Source organism: Drosophila suzukii, unplaced genomic scaffold (genome assembly GCF_043229965.1).
Source record: "Drosophila suzukii unplaced genomic scaffold, CBGP_Dsuzu_IsoJpt1.0 scf_30, whole genome shotgun sequence".
NCBI classification, from domain to species: Eukaryota; Metazoa; Arthropoda; class Insecta; order Diptera; family Drosophilidae; genus Drosophila; species Drosophila suzukii.
The window spans coordinates 46820-60909 of NW_027255917.1; the positions used below are offsets into that span (position 1 = coordinate 46820).

The window sequence follows — 14090 nt, forward strand, 5'->3', positions numbered from 1 at the left end:
ATTGTTAACATTCTGTTTCTGGAGAGCAAGGTTTCATATAGATGGCCAGTGTCCACTTGTGAACTCTTTGCCACTTTTAGGATTTGATTTACGGTTGACGTTAATTCATTAATTTGACTTTGTATTCTAGTATTTATTTCTATTTGTCTATTGTTTGAATTGATCAATTGTGTTTCTGTGAATTTAATTCACTCTAAATCCCCGGCGTCCGGAGTTCCTGCTACGACTTTTAAAATTGATCCTAAAAAGTCTAAACTCCTTGCTACCCTGTGGTGCACGCCTAACGAGTCGAGCAGGTCGCGAAGGTGAGCTGTGTCCACGTCCAAAAGTTTTTTCATGTGTGACTGGGGAAACATATCGCTCATATTTTCTGTTTCTTCTACTACGCGCCTGTACTCTGAAAGGTTCGCTGAATGTCTAACGAATGCGAATTCCTCCCACACTAGTATTCGACCGTCAATAATGGGGATGTACTTGGCTTGTGAATAGTCGGTGATGTGCGCCGACGCCATGGTTAAGGAGAAGAGGATTGGAATGATTTTGGACCTGTGGAATGAATTCAGAGCTATATTTTTGTTCATGACAAGGTTGCCCACCACCAACGGTAATTAACTTAACCTTAAAAAAATATTTTATCAGCTATGCTTAAAGCTAGTAAAATTTGTGCCAAGTGGCAAAAAGGTAAAAAACTTATTTTTTTATTTAATGTTGTCCTTGTGGACCACCCTCCCCTTGATGAGGACTGTGGTCCCCATGTCCGCTTCCACAATCTTCTCTTCACACAATGGTGAGAGTTTGTTGCCTAGCCGCCTGTTGGATTTTACAAGGACTTTTTCACCAACTTTGAACACCCTGTTCTGTCGGGCAGCATTTTCCCTGTTCCTGAGCTTGTCCTGGGCGATTTTTATCTTATCCTGAATTTCATACTGTGGTTGATCCGACTGTGTTTGAATTACGTCGGCTGGCCTCTTGTCGATGACCGAATGGATAGATTTATTGTATCTGGCTGTGGCCAGCAAGATTAGCTCGACGGTGTCACTGATGCCTTTATCAATTTTAAGGCATCTAGCAAGCTCTACTAGAGTGCTGTGGAAACGCTCCACTTGTCCGTTTGAGACACTGTGGAGGGGCGGTGCATTCGAGATGCTCACGCCGAAATGGTTTTCCAGCATGGACAAAATGGTGTGTGAATTCAACGATGGTTCGTTGTCACAATATATGACCTTGGCTTTCGGGAAAACATTCAAGAGTTGTAGCAGTGCTGGTTTGATGTCCTCTATGGTTCTAGAGGGGATTGGCTGGACCATCGCAAATTTTGAGAATTTGTCAATGGATGTAAGAAAATATTTTTTATCCGTTGAGAAGATGTCTATGTGTAATATTTCCCCAACCTTAGACGGGATTGGTGTTTCCCCAAGCTCCTGCTTTTTGGGATGCCTGTCATATTTAGCTTTAGCACATGTTTTGCAGTTAGCGACGATTTCGATAGCTAGCTTGGCCATTTTCGGGAAGTAGTACTCGGAGAGTACCTGCTTCACATTTTCTTGGGCCGACCTGTGAGCCCTGTTGTGTTCAGTGGACAGAATTTCTCGTCTCTCCGGGACTGCAAAAATGTCCGTTACACGATTTTTACAATACCAAAATTTTGTGGCTGGAAATTGGCGTACCAGTTGGTCCTGTATCATTGCGAGTGTGTGCAAATCGCAATGGATGGCGTTTACGCCCTTAGGAACAATTAAATCTGCGAGATCATTGAGTAATGACTCTTTGCAGGAGAAGCTGATCGCATGCCGTCTCTTGTTTCCAAAGAGGACAAAGCTGCGTTTTTGCGGAAAGCGAGCTTCCTCCAGAGTTATCTGGTTTTGGAAGCAATTCAAAGGCTTATCCGTTGCCTCAATTGTGTGGGTCAGTGACAGCTCACTGTGAATCGTGGCCGCACTTGAAAAAGCTTCTTCCTCTCCCAGAACGTTAAGTTGCTGTCTTGAGAGGGCATCCGCAACGAGGTTTTCCTTGCCGGGCTTGTAAAAAATTTTGGCGCCGGACTCGTCGATGCGAGCTTTCCACCGTTTGATCTTTGCATTCGGATTGGATTCCGATACCGCAAAGGTCAGTGGTTGATGGTCAGTAAAGATGTTGATATCTTTCACTGCATATAGATAGTGACGTAATTTGGCCAATGCCCAAACTATTGCTAGCAGCTCCCTTTCATTGGTGGCATAATTGACCTCTCTGTCCTTTAGGGTTCTCGAGATCATGGTAATGGGCCGTCCCTCTTGGGATAGGACTGCGCCAATGCCGTAAGCTGAGGCATCTGTCGTTAGATCAAATGCTTTTTTATAGTTGGGATACCTGAGGATGACCTCCTCGGAAGCTAGAATGTTACGCAGCTTGTGAAAAGCTAGCCGTTGCGGCTCGTTGAACTGCACCTGGATATTTTTCGACCTGTGTCTGCTGACACTACCGAATTCCCCTTTCAGGATGTCTGAAATGGGCCGAGCTATGGACGCAAAATCTTTAATAAAGCATCTATAGTAGCTGGCCAGGCCAAGGAATGATCTAACTTCGAACACGTTTTTGGGCTCAGGGAATTCTTGAATGGCCTTTGTTTTTTCTGGGTCAGTAGTAGCCCCGTTGCTGGTGACTATAAAACCCAAGAAGCTAACGCTTTTTTTGAAGAATTTAGATTTTTCAGTTGATACCCTCATATTAGCATCGTAAAGGCTTTTGAGAACCCAATCTACGTGCTGGATGTGAGAGTTTTCGTCTTCTGAGAAGACGATAACGTCATCGACATAAACATAGCAAAATTTGCCTATCTGCTCTCGCAGTATGTCGTCTATAGTTCTTTGGAAAATGCTGGCAGCATTTTTTAGTCCAAATGGCATTCTGCGAAACTCGTACTTTCCTCCATTTACGGAAAAGGAAGTTTTTTCACGGTCGCGTTCTGCCAGCGTTATTTGGTGGTAGCCAGATTTTAAATCGAGCGTAGTGAAGTATTTCGCTCTGCCTAAATTCCCTAGTATCATAGAGATATTTGGCATGGGATAGCGATCAGGTATTGTCCTCTCGTTCAATTTGCGAAAGTCCAATACGAGTCGCATTTTACGAGCGCCCGTTTCGTCGGTGCCCTTTTTGTCTACAACCCATATCGGGTTATTGTAGGGGGATCTCGACTTCTGGATTATGCCATTTTTTAGCAGCTCTTGAATCTCGCCATTAACGAAATCGGCTGCGCCCATTGGGTATGGGTAGAGTTTGGCATAAATGGGCTCCTCATCAACAGTTCTGATGGTGGCTACCACCGATGTGTTGTAAGGTAAAGCCTCATTGGGGTCCGCAAAGGCTTTTTTCCTGTCGCGGAGCATTGTTAAAAATGTCTTTCTGACCAAAGGTGGCGCATCTGAGCAATCCACTTCGGTAAAATTTACATTAGGACACGAGTGAAAATCAATTTTCTCCTCTTTGTTGCCCCATTTGATGTGGCCAGAGGCCAGGCAAAGTGACGCTCCCGCCTGTTTAAGAAGGTCGAGGCCTACGATTGCATCAAAAGAAGATAAGTCGGGTAAGATGAAGAAGGTGGCCTTCAAATCAAAAAGTGACACGAAGCATTTCTTCGTGATTGTGGTGTTGCCGTGAATTGAGTGAATTTCGAAGGGGTTTTCTACCGGGACACATTTCAATCCTTCGAACGGTCGGATGAAATTTTTCGAGGCGCCCGTGTCAATAAGCAGCTTCATATTTATCCCCGCTACTCTTCGTCTGATGACAGGCAGCAGGGATTTTCCCCTAAAAAAATGGACTACGTCTGAATCGTATTCGCAAATAGCATCATCGTTGATCTCTGCTATTGCGCTGGACGCAGCGTTGGCGTAAGATTTCCCTTCCTGATCTGAGCTTTGGGTGACGTGGTTTACCCTCTGCTGTTTTCTAGGGGCGCCTGTGCGCTCGGACGTTGCCGGTCTCCTATTCTGATAGGGTGGAGCTTGAGCAGGAATGCAAACCTTTAAGGAGGGGTCGACTTCCATCGGCTCCGGTCTACTCTGCAATTTGTTATTGCGCAGGTCAGAATGTACCTGCGCTTTTACTTGTTTGGTATAATAGGGATTTTTATTAATACCCAACTGGGGGTCTGTTTGGGAAAAATTTCTATCCTGCTGGCGCCTTTGCTCCTTTGGACTCGTCTTACGGTCCCTATCCTCTAGACACTTTGCAAACGATGTTGCGAACGTGTACCTCTCGTGGTTTGATTCCACTTCTTGCGCTAATGCCAACGCAGTTGGCATGTCCTTCGGCTTTGCCGAGAAGAGGACATCAGATAGGCTGCGTCTAAGGCTCGAAATAAATACCCGGAGCGCATCGTCCCGGAATTTATCACACAAAATTCTTGCCGCCGCTGTCTCGTACGACATCGTGGCTTTATTTGTGAGTAAGGTGAGTTTTTTCTCAACCTCATCGTAATATTGCAGGAGTGTGAGGCTTCCCTGTCTGAGGGTGCCCATCTCCTGTTCAATGACGTGGATCTGCCGTTTGTCACTGTAAGTGAAATCCAGACGGTCTATGATCGCGTCAAAATTTAAAATTGTGCCAAAGGAGGACAACACTGCATCAGCAGTGCCTCTTATTTTACTTCTTATTATAATCACTGCCTGATAATGGCGTGAACTACCATTGTACCGTCTAAATATGTGGTAGGCAGCGGTGGCGGCTTGCCTCCATGAAACATATGATTCCTGTGCCCTCGCAAATTCGGGTAGGCACTTGACAGCGTCCAGAGGCTCGCTGCATTGAACTGTGTCTATAATTTCTATGGCTGCATAAACCTTAATTTCTGGCGTTGGGGCCGAACTTCGGGACGTCGTGGGCGCAGCGCGCAATTCTGCCACTTGGCTGGTCAATGCATCGATTATTTGTCTGAACTCCCGTTCTTTTTGTAAATTTGCGGCGGCCTGCCCGGCCAGGGCGTTGTCAATAGCCGCCTGCACTACTCCTCTAAGTTGTTCAGGATCCATTAGGTCTACCCTTTCGCCCGCTGGGGGGTTTCTACGCGTGTTTTTCGGAGTGGAAGCTCGAAGGAGTTCTTCACTATCTGACCCTGAATCGCTAGCGTACTGCTTGACGCTTCTATACTTAGAAAATGGCGAGCTCATATACGCACACAAAAGGATTAGAAAACGGGGACACAGAGCCGCCAAAATGAGAGCTCGTATTTCTTCACTATATAATTCACCTAGTTAATTTTAAGGGTAGTAGTAGTACCTGTGCCCTTGCATAAAAATTATTGTAGTGGTAAATATTTTAAAATTATAATACTGTAAATTATAAGAGATAAAGGGTATATGAGACTGACACACAGCCTCGACTCATAGTCAAAATATTTCAAATCAGAAAAATTAATGAATTTAACGTAATATATTTATATATTTTATTTTCGTTAATCAAATCCCGAATTTTATCGGGCTAGGAGCCGTTTTACTCTCGTAGTATTCTTTATTAACTAGTTCTACTTTGCAGACTGGTTAGAAAATATTTAAATGAGGGGTGCACTTACATTTTATTTACTGTGGTTTCTTCCTCAAAGATAAAAATTTTTTTCCAAGAATGTAAAAATTTCTAAGCGAAACCGTTGGGTTTTTATTGTTGAGCGCCAATTAATCTGGTTGATGGGCGCGGCCTGAGGTGGTCCTCAATGGCCGCACTGTCAAGGGTGGACTTCTTCGATGAGCCCACACGTATGTGCGGGAGAAACAATACACGATATGTGTGTGGCCAAGGGTGGTCCTCTTCTTTATTGTCAAGGGTGGTCTTCTTCGATGAGCTCGCTTGTAGGCGCGGAGGAAGCGGTCGCTTCTTGGAGCGCCCGTTATAGCTGAGTGGCGGCCAGTTGCCTCCCGTAGGTGCGGGGGGATGCGTTGCACTCACGCGTGAATATGAGCCGCTGGAGGCTGCTGCTTGTAATGGCCTCCCGTGAACGCGGGAGGAATATAGTTGCTGCTGGTCACACCTGCCGAAGCCCGCTCGGTAGTGCGGGGGAGGAGGGAGCCTTGACCTGGTTCTCGTGTGTAGAGATCGGGGATCCCTCTCTGGAGTCAGAGCCGGATGGCTGCACCTTCACAATTGCTGATTAGGATGACTTACGTTGGGAGGTAACTGCCCCCTTCGCCTGCTGGCCTAGAGACTCAGTCAGTGCAAAATAATAAGAGATATTTAACGGCGGTTGCCGGAGTTTTGCAATGCTATTGAACTTGTGTTCTTTATTCTTATAGAGCTTGAAGCGAACTAAACTTAAAGTTGACAAAATTGAAACTCATAGCGGCCACGCAAATATGCTGTGTTTGCCGGCTATGCACGAGCATCCGGCCAAATGCCGCGTCAGCGGTTTTGGCCGCAGCTGGGCTTCGGACATTCGGTCATCGCCTCCGTCCGGTTAGCTACTTAGTTAACTACTCCCCCCTCAAGATTGAGGCCGCCCTCGGCCGACCCTATTTCAGCGATCACCCTTCTTAGTTTTACCGCAGATCTTCTGGCACCGGTGAGTCGCATGTAGGTTAGGCCGACACAAATCAATGCGCAACATATTACTCCTGTAATTAGCGCTACCATGTGTGTCTGATTGGTATTGATTTTATTTCCGTACTTCTGAATGTATTCCAGGTTACGTTCACTCAAGCGGTGAAGGTAGGGGAGGCTCAGAGTATTTTGACTGATGGTGATGTTCAGTGAGGGTGAGCTTGCCACCCCCGGAGTCCTCTTCTGGGCGGAGTTTTGGTTCAAAACCAGGGTTTCGTTTACTGTGACGCGCTCACTAAAGGTGACGAGATGCGTCCCGTGTATCCAGACGCTTGTTCCGTTGTCTACTCGTACCTGCGCTGATTGATCATTGATGATCATAATTCCCTCATCGACATAAGTGATCGGATGTAAATCGCTTGGTTGGGTCTCGCAGTGCGCAACTCCACCTGCATGGAGTTCTCGGGCGCATGTGGTCCTCGCTGATAGCGGCGGAAAGTGACTCCTGGTGTTGTGGAGCAATTCTGGATCGCATACATTTCCCCATTGCATTCTGCTATTATATTATCCACTAACCTTAGCATCACATTATTATGCGCTACCGGGAACATTGTAATCTTCTTACATGCTAATTTAATTTTTGGGAACTTAATAAGGAAGTGCAATATGTTAGCGGACTGGAGAATTTTTACGGACGCTACGGACAAAATATCTTTTATAGGAGTGTCGGTGGGCTCCTCCATCCAAATACTTTCTAGGTCTGCGTGATCTAATATGTTTGGGCTGACTATGTTTACTTTAGCAAGCGAAATTGCCATCATTAAATTTTGAAGTTCCATTGTTAACATTCTGTTTCTGGAGAGCAAGGTTTCATATAGATGGCCAGTGTCCACTTGTGAACTCTTTGCCACTTTTAGGATTTGATTTACGGTTGACGTTAATTCATTAATTTGACTTTGTATTCTAGTATTTATTTCTATTTGTCTATTGTTTGAATTGATCAATTGTGTTTCTGTGAATTTAATTCTCTCTAAATCCCCGGCGTCCGGAGTTCCTGCTACGACTTTTAAAATTGATCCTAAAAAGTCTAAACTCCTTGCTACCCTGTGGTGCACGCCTAACGAGTCGAGCAGGTCGCGAAGGTGAGCTGTGTCCACGTCCAAAAGTTTTTTCATGTGTGACTGGGGAAACATATCGCTCATATTTTCTGTTTCTTCTACTACGCGCCTGTACTCTGAAAGGTTCGCTGAATGTCTAACGAATGCGAATTCCTCCCACACTAGTATTCGACCGTCAATAATGGGGATGTACTTGGCTTGTGAATAGTCGGTGATGTGCGCCGACGCCATGGTTAAGGAGAAGAGGATTGGAATGATTTTGGACCTGTGGAATGAATTCAGAGCTATATTTTTGTTCATGACAAGGTTGCCCACCACCAACGGTAATTAACTTAACCTTAAAAAAATATTTTATCAGCTATGCTTAAAGCTAGTAAAATTTGTGCCAAGTGGCAAAAAGGTAAAAAACTTATTTTTTTATTTAATGTTGTCCTTGTGGACCACCCTCCCCTTGATGAGGACTGTGGTCCCCATGTCCGCTTCCACAATCTTCTCTTCACACAATGGTGAGAGTTTGTTGCCTAGCCGCCTGTTGGATTTTACAAGGACTTTTTCACCAACTTTGAACACCCTGTTCTGTCGGGCAGCATTTTCCCTGTTCCTGAGCTTGTCCTGGGCGATTTTTATCTTATCCTGAATTTCATACTGTGGTTGATCCGACTGTGTTTGAATTACGTCGGCTGGCCTCTTGTCGATGACCGAATGGATAGATTTATTGTATCTGGCTGTGGCCAGCAAGATTAGCTCGACGGTGTCACTGATGCCTTTATCAATTTTAAGGCATCTAGCAAGCTCTACTAGAGTGCTGTGGAAACGCTCCACTTGTCCGTTTGAGACACTGTGGAGGGGCGGTGCATTCGAGATGCTCACGCCGAAATGGTTTTCCAGCATGGACAAAATGGTGTGTGAATTCAACGATGGTTCGTTGTCACAATATATGACCTTGGCTTTCGGGAAAACATTCAAGAGTTGTAGCAGTGCTGGTTTGATGTCCTCTATGGTTCTAGAGGGGATTGGCTGGACCATCGCAAATTTTGAGAATTTGTCAATGGATGTAAGAAAATATTTTTTATCCGTTGAGAAGATGTCTATGTGTAATATTTCCCCAACCTGAGACGGGATTGGTGTTTCCCCAAGCTCCTGCTTTTTGGGATGCCTGTCATATTTAGCTTTAGCACATGTTTTGCAGTTAGCGACGATTTCGATAGCTAGCTTGGCCATTTTCGGGAAGTAGTACTCGGAGAGTACCTGCTTCACATTTTCTTGGGCCGACCTGTGAGCCCTGTTGTGTTCAGTGGACAGAATTTCTCGTCTCTCCGGGACTGCAAAAATGTCCGTTACACGATTTTTACAATACCAAAATTTTGTGGCTGGAAATTGGCGTACCAGTTGGTCCTGTATCATTGCGAGTGTGTGCAAATCGCAATGGATGGCGTTTACGCCCTTAGGAACAATTAAATCTGCGAGATCATTGAGTAATGACTCTTTGCAGGAGAAGCTGATCGCATGCCGTCTCTTGTTTCCAAAGAGGACAAAGCTGCGTTTTTGCGGAAAGCGAGCTTCCTCCAGAGTTATCTGGTTTTGGAAGCAATTCAAAGGCTTATCCGTTGCCTCAATTGTGTGGGTCAGTGACAGCTCACTGTGAATCGTGGCCGCACTTGAAAAAGCTTCTTCCTCTCCCAGAACGTTAAGTTGCTGTCTTGAGAGGGCATCCGCAACGAGGTTTTCCTTGCCGGGCTTGTAAAAAATTTTGGCGCCGGACTCGTCGATGCGAGCTTTCCACCGTTTGATCTTTGCATTCGGATTGGATTCCGATACCGCAAAGGTCAGTGGTTGATGGTCAGTAAAGATGTTGATATCTTTCACTGCATATAGATAGTGACGTAATTTGGCCAATGCCCAAACTATTGCTAGCAGCTCCCTTTCATTGGTGGCATAATTGACCTCTCTGTCCTTTAGGGTTCTCGAGATCATGGTAATGGGCCGTCCCTCTTGGGATAGGACTGCGCCAATGCCGTAAGCTGAGGCATCTGTCGTTAGATCAAATGCTTTTTTATAGTTGGGATACCTGAGGATGACCTCCTCGGAAGCTAGAATGTTACGCAGCTTGTGAAAAGCTAGCCGTTGCGGCTCGTTGAACTGCACCTGGATATTTTTCAACCTGTGTCTGCTGACACTACCGAATTCCCCTTTCAGGATGTCTGAAATGGGCCGAGCTATGGACGCAAAATCTTTAATAAAGCATCTATAGTAGCTGGCCAGGCCAAGGAATGATCTAACTTCGAACACGTTTTTGGGCTCAGGGAATTCTTGAATGGCCTTTGTTTTTTCTGGGTCAGTAGTAGCCCCGTTGCTGGTGACTATAAAACCCAAGAAGCTAACGCTTTTTTTGAAGAATTTAGATTTTTCAGTTGATACCCTCATATTAGCATCGTAAAGGCTTTTGAGAACCCAATCTACGTGCTGGATGTGAGAGTTTTCGTCTTCTGAGAAGACGATAACGTCATCGACATAAACATAGCAAAATTTGCCTATCTGCTCTCGCAGTATGTCGTCTATAGTTCTTTGGAAAATGCTGGCAGCATTTTTTAGTCCAAATGGCATTCTGCGAAACTCGTACTTTCCTCCATTTACGGAAAAGGAAGTTTTTTCACGGTCGCGTTCTGCCAGCGTTATTTGGTGGTAGCCAGATTTTAAATCGAGCGTAGTGAAGTATTTCGCTCTGCCTAAATTCCCTAGTATCATAGAGATATTTGGCATGGGATAGCGATCAGGTATTGTCCTCTCGTTCAATTTGCGAAAGTCCAATACGAGTCGCATTTTACGAGCGCCCGTTTCGTCGGTGCCCTTTTTGTCTACAACCCATATCGGGTTATTGTAGGGGGATCTCGACTTCTGGATTATGCCATTTTTTAGCAGCTCTTGAATCTCGCCATTAACGAAATCGGCTGCGCCCATTGGGTATGGGTAGAGTTTGGCATAAATGGGCTCCTCATCAACAGTTCTGATGGTGGCTACCACCGATGTGTTGTAAGGTAAAGCCTCATTGGGGTCCGCAAAGGCTTTTTTCCTGTCGCGGAGCATTGTTAAAAATGTCTTTCTGACCAAAGGTGGCGCATCTGAGCAATCCACTTCGGTAAAATTTACATTAGGACACGAGTGAAAATCAATTTTCTCCTCTTTGTTGCCCCATTTGATGTGGCCAGAGGCCAGGCAAAGTGACGCTCCCGCCTGTTTAAGAAGGTCGAGGCCTACGATTGCATCAAAAGAAGATAAGTCGGGTAAGATGAAGAAGGTGGCCTTCAAATCAAAAAGTGACACGAAGCATTTCTTCGTGATTGTGGTGTTGCCGTGAATTGAGTGAATTTCGAAGGGGTTTTCTACCGGGACACATTTCAATCCTTCGAACGGTCGGATGAAATTTTTCGAGGCGCCCGTGTCAATAAGCAGCTTCATATTTATCCCCGCTACTCTTCGTCTGATGACAGGCAGCAGGGATTTTCCCCTAAAAAATGGACTACGTCTGAATCGTATTCGCAAATAGCATCATCGTTGATCTCTGCTATTGCGCTGGACGCAGCGTTGGCGTAAGATTTCCCTTCCTGATCTGAGCTTTGGGTGACGTGGTTTACCCTCTGCTGTTTTCTAGGGGCGCCTGTGCGCTCGGACGTTGCCGGTCTCCTATTCTGATAGGGTGGAGCTTGAGCAGGAATGCAAACCTTTGCAGAGGGGTCGACTTCCATCGGCTCCGGTCTACTCTGCAATTTGTTATTGCGCAGGTCAGAATGTACCTGCGCTTTAACTTGTTTGGTATAATAGGGATTTTTATTAATACCAAACTGGGGGTCTGTTTGGGAAAAATTTCTATCCTGCTGGCGCCTTTGCTCCTTTGGACTCGTCTTACGGTCCCTATCCTCTAGACTCTTTGCAAACGATGTTGCGAACGTGTACCTCTCGTGGTTTGATTCCACTTCTTGCGCTAATGCCAACGCAATTGGCATGTCCTTCGGCTTTGCCGAGAAGAGGACATCAGATAGGCTGCGTCTAAGGCCCGAAATAAATACCCGGAGCGCATCGTCCCGGAATTTATCACACAAAATTCTTGCCGCCGCTGTCTCGTACGACATCGTGGCTTTATTTGTGAGTAAGGTGAGTTTTTTCTCAACCTCATCGTAATATTGCAGGAGTGTGAGGCTTCCCTGTCTGAGGGTGCCCATCTCCTGTTCAATGACGTGGATCTGCCGTTTGTCACTGTAAGTGAAATCCAGACGGTCTATGATCGCGTCAAAATTTAAAATTGTGCCAAAGGAGGACAACACTGCATCAGCAGTGCCTCTTATTTTACTTCTTATTATAATCACTGCCTGATAATGGCGTGAACTACCATTGTACCGTCTAAATATGTGGTAGGCAGCGGTGGCGGCTTGCCTCCATGAAACATATGATTCCTGTGCCCTCGCAAATTCGGGTAGGCACTTGACAGCGTCCAGAGGCTCGCTGCATTGAACTGTGTCTATAATTTCTATGGCTGCATAAACCTTAATTTCTGGCGTTGGGGCCGAACTTCGGGACGTCGTGGGCGCAGCGCGCAATTCTGCCACTTGGCTGGTCAATGCATCGATTATTTGTCTGAACTCCCGTTCTTTTTGTAAATTTGCGGCGGCCTGCCCGGCCAGGGCGTTGTCAATAGCCGCCTGCACTACTCCTCTAAGTTGTTCAGGATCCATTAGGTCTACCCTTTCGCCCGCTGGGGGGTTTCTACGCGTGTTTTTCGGAGTGGAAGCTCGAAGGAGTTCTTCACTATCTGACCCTGAATCGCTAGCGTACTGCTTGACGCTTCTATACTTAGAAAATGGCGAGCTCATATACGCACACAAAAGGATTAGAAAACGGGGACACAGAGCCGCCAAAATGAGAGCTCGTATTTCTTCACTATATAATTCACCTAGTTAATTTTAAGGGTAGTAGTAGTACCTGTGCCCTTGCATAAAAATTATTGTAGTGGTAAATATTTTAAAATTATAATACTGTAAATTATAAGAGATAAAGGGTATATGAGACTGACACACAGCCTCGACTCATAGTCAAAATATTTCAAATCAGAAAAATTAATGAATTTAACGTAATATATTTATATATTTTATTTTCGTTAATCAAATCCCGAATTTTATCGGGCTAGGAGCCGTTTTACTCTCGTAGTATTCTTTATTAACTAGTTCTACTTTGCAGACTGGTTAGAAAATATTTAAATGAGGGGTGCACTTACATTTTATTTACTGTGGTTTCTTCCTCAAAGATAAAAATTTTTTTCCAAGAATGTAAAAATTTCTAAGCGAAACCGTTGGGTTTTTATTGTTGAGCGCCAATTAATCTGGTTGATGGGCGCGGCCTGAGGTGGTCCTCAATGGCCGCACTGTCAAGGGTGGACTTCTTCGATGAGCCCACACGTATGTGCGGGAGAAACAATACACGATATGTGTGTGGCCAAGGGTGGTCCTCTTCTTTATTGTCAAGGGTGGTCTTCTTCGATGAGCTCGCTTGTAGGCGCGGAGGAAGCGGTCGCTTCTTGGAGCGCCCGTTATAGCTGAGTGGCGGCCAGTTGCCTCCCGTAGGTGCGGGGGGATGCGTTGCACTCACGCGTGAATATGAGCCGCTGGAGGCTGCTGCTTGTAATGGCCTCCCGTGAACGCGGGAGGAATATAGTTGCTGCTGGTCACACCTGCCGAAGCCCGCTCGGTAGTGCGGGGGAGGAGGGAGCCTTGACCTGGTTCTCGTGTGTAGAGATCGGGGATCCCTCTCTGGAGTCAGAGCCGGATGGCTGCACCTTCACAATTGCTGATTAGGATGACTTACGTTGGGAGGTAACTGCCCCCTTCGCCTGCTGGCCTAGAGACTCAGTCAGTGCAAAATAATAAGAGATATTTAACGGCGGTTGCCGGAGTTTTGCAATGCTATTGAACTTGTGTTCTTTATTCTTATAGAGCTTGAAGCGAACTAAACTTAAAGTTGACAAAATTGAAACTCATAGCGGCCACGCGAATATGCTGTGTTTGCCGGCTATGCACGAGCATCCGGCCAAATGCCGCGTCAGCGGTTTTGGCCGCAGCTGGGCTTCGGACATTCGGTCATCGCCTCCGTCCGGTTAGCTACTTAGTTAACTTACATACATACGTATATCGATATTTTCGCCAGTGCACAGTGGGTCAAGAGCTCACAATAAATGTTCCTTCCAAACATAAAATATTAAAGTCCGTAATTCTTTACATAAGTCCGACCATCCGATATAATAAATATTTATTGACTCTGCCTATCCGACAGTGTGACCGTATATATTTATAATCTTGATTGGTTCCTTAATTCCAATTTGAATCCAATCCGTTTCCTTACTTCTGAATTAAAATGCTTAATTATTTAACGTCATGGCAACATCAGTAAAATGCGCTTTAACCCGATTTATGGCCACAG

The 14090-nt window shown here is 45.4% G+C and overlaps 1 long non-coding RNA gene and 1 pseudogene across 1 annotated transcript; one reads left to right on the forward strand and one right to left on the reverse strand.

Moving 5' to 3' along the window:
• LOC139354834 (neuropeptide SIFamide receptor-like) overlaps positions 1-14090 on the forward strand; it is a 171282-nt pseudogene that overhangs the window by 19652 nt on the left and 137540 nt on the right.
• Positions 2-13635, reverse strand: LOC139354833 (uncharacterized). The gene is made up of 3 exons (XR_011605683.1): positions 12892-13635; positions 5549-7890; positions 2-546 (listed from the first exon to the last, which is right to left on the reverse strand). It is a non-coding gene; the product is annotated as an uncharacterized lncRNA (long non-coding RNA).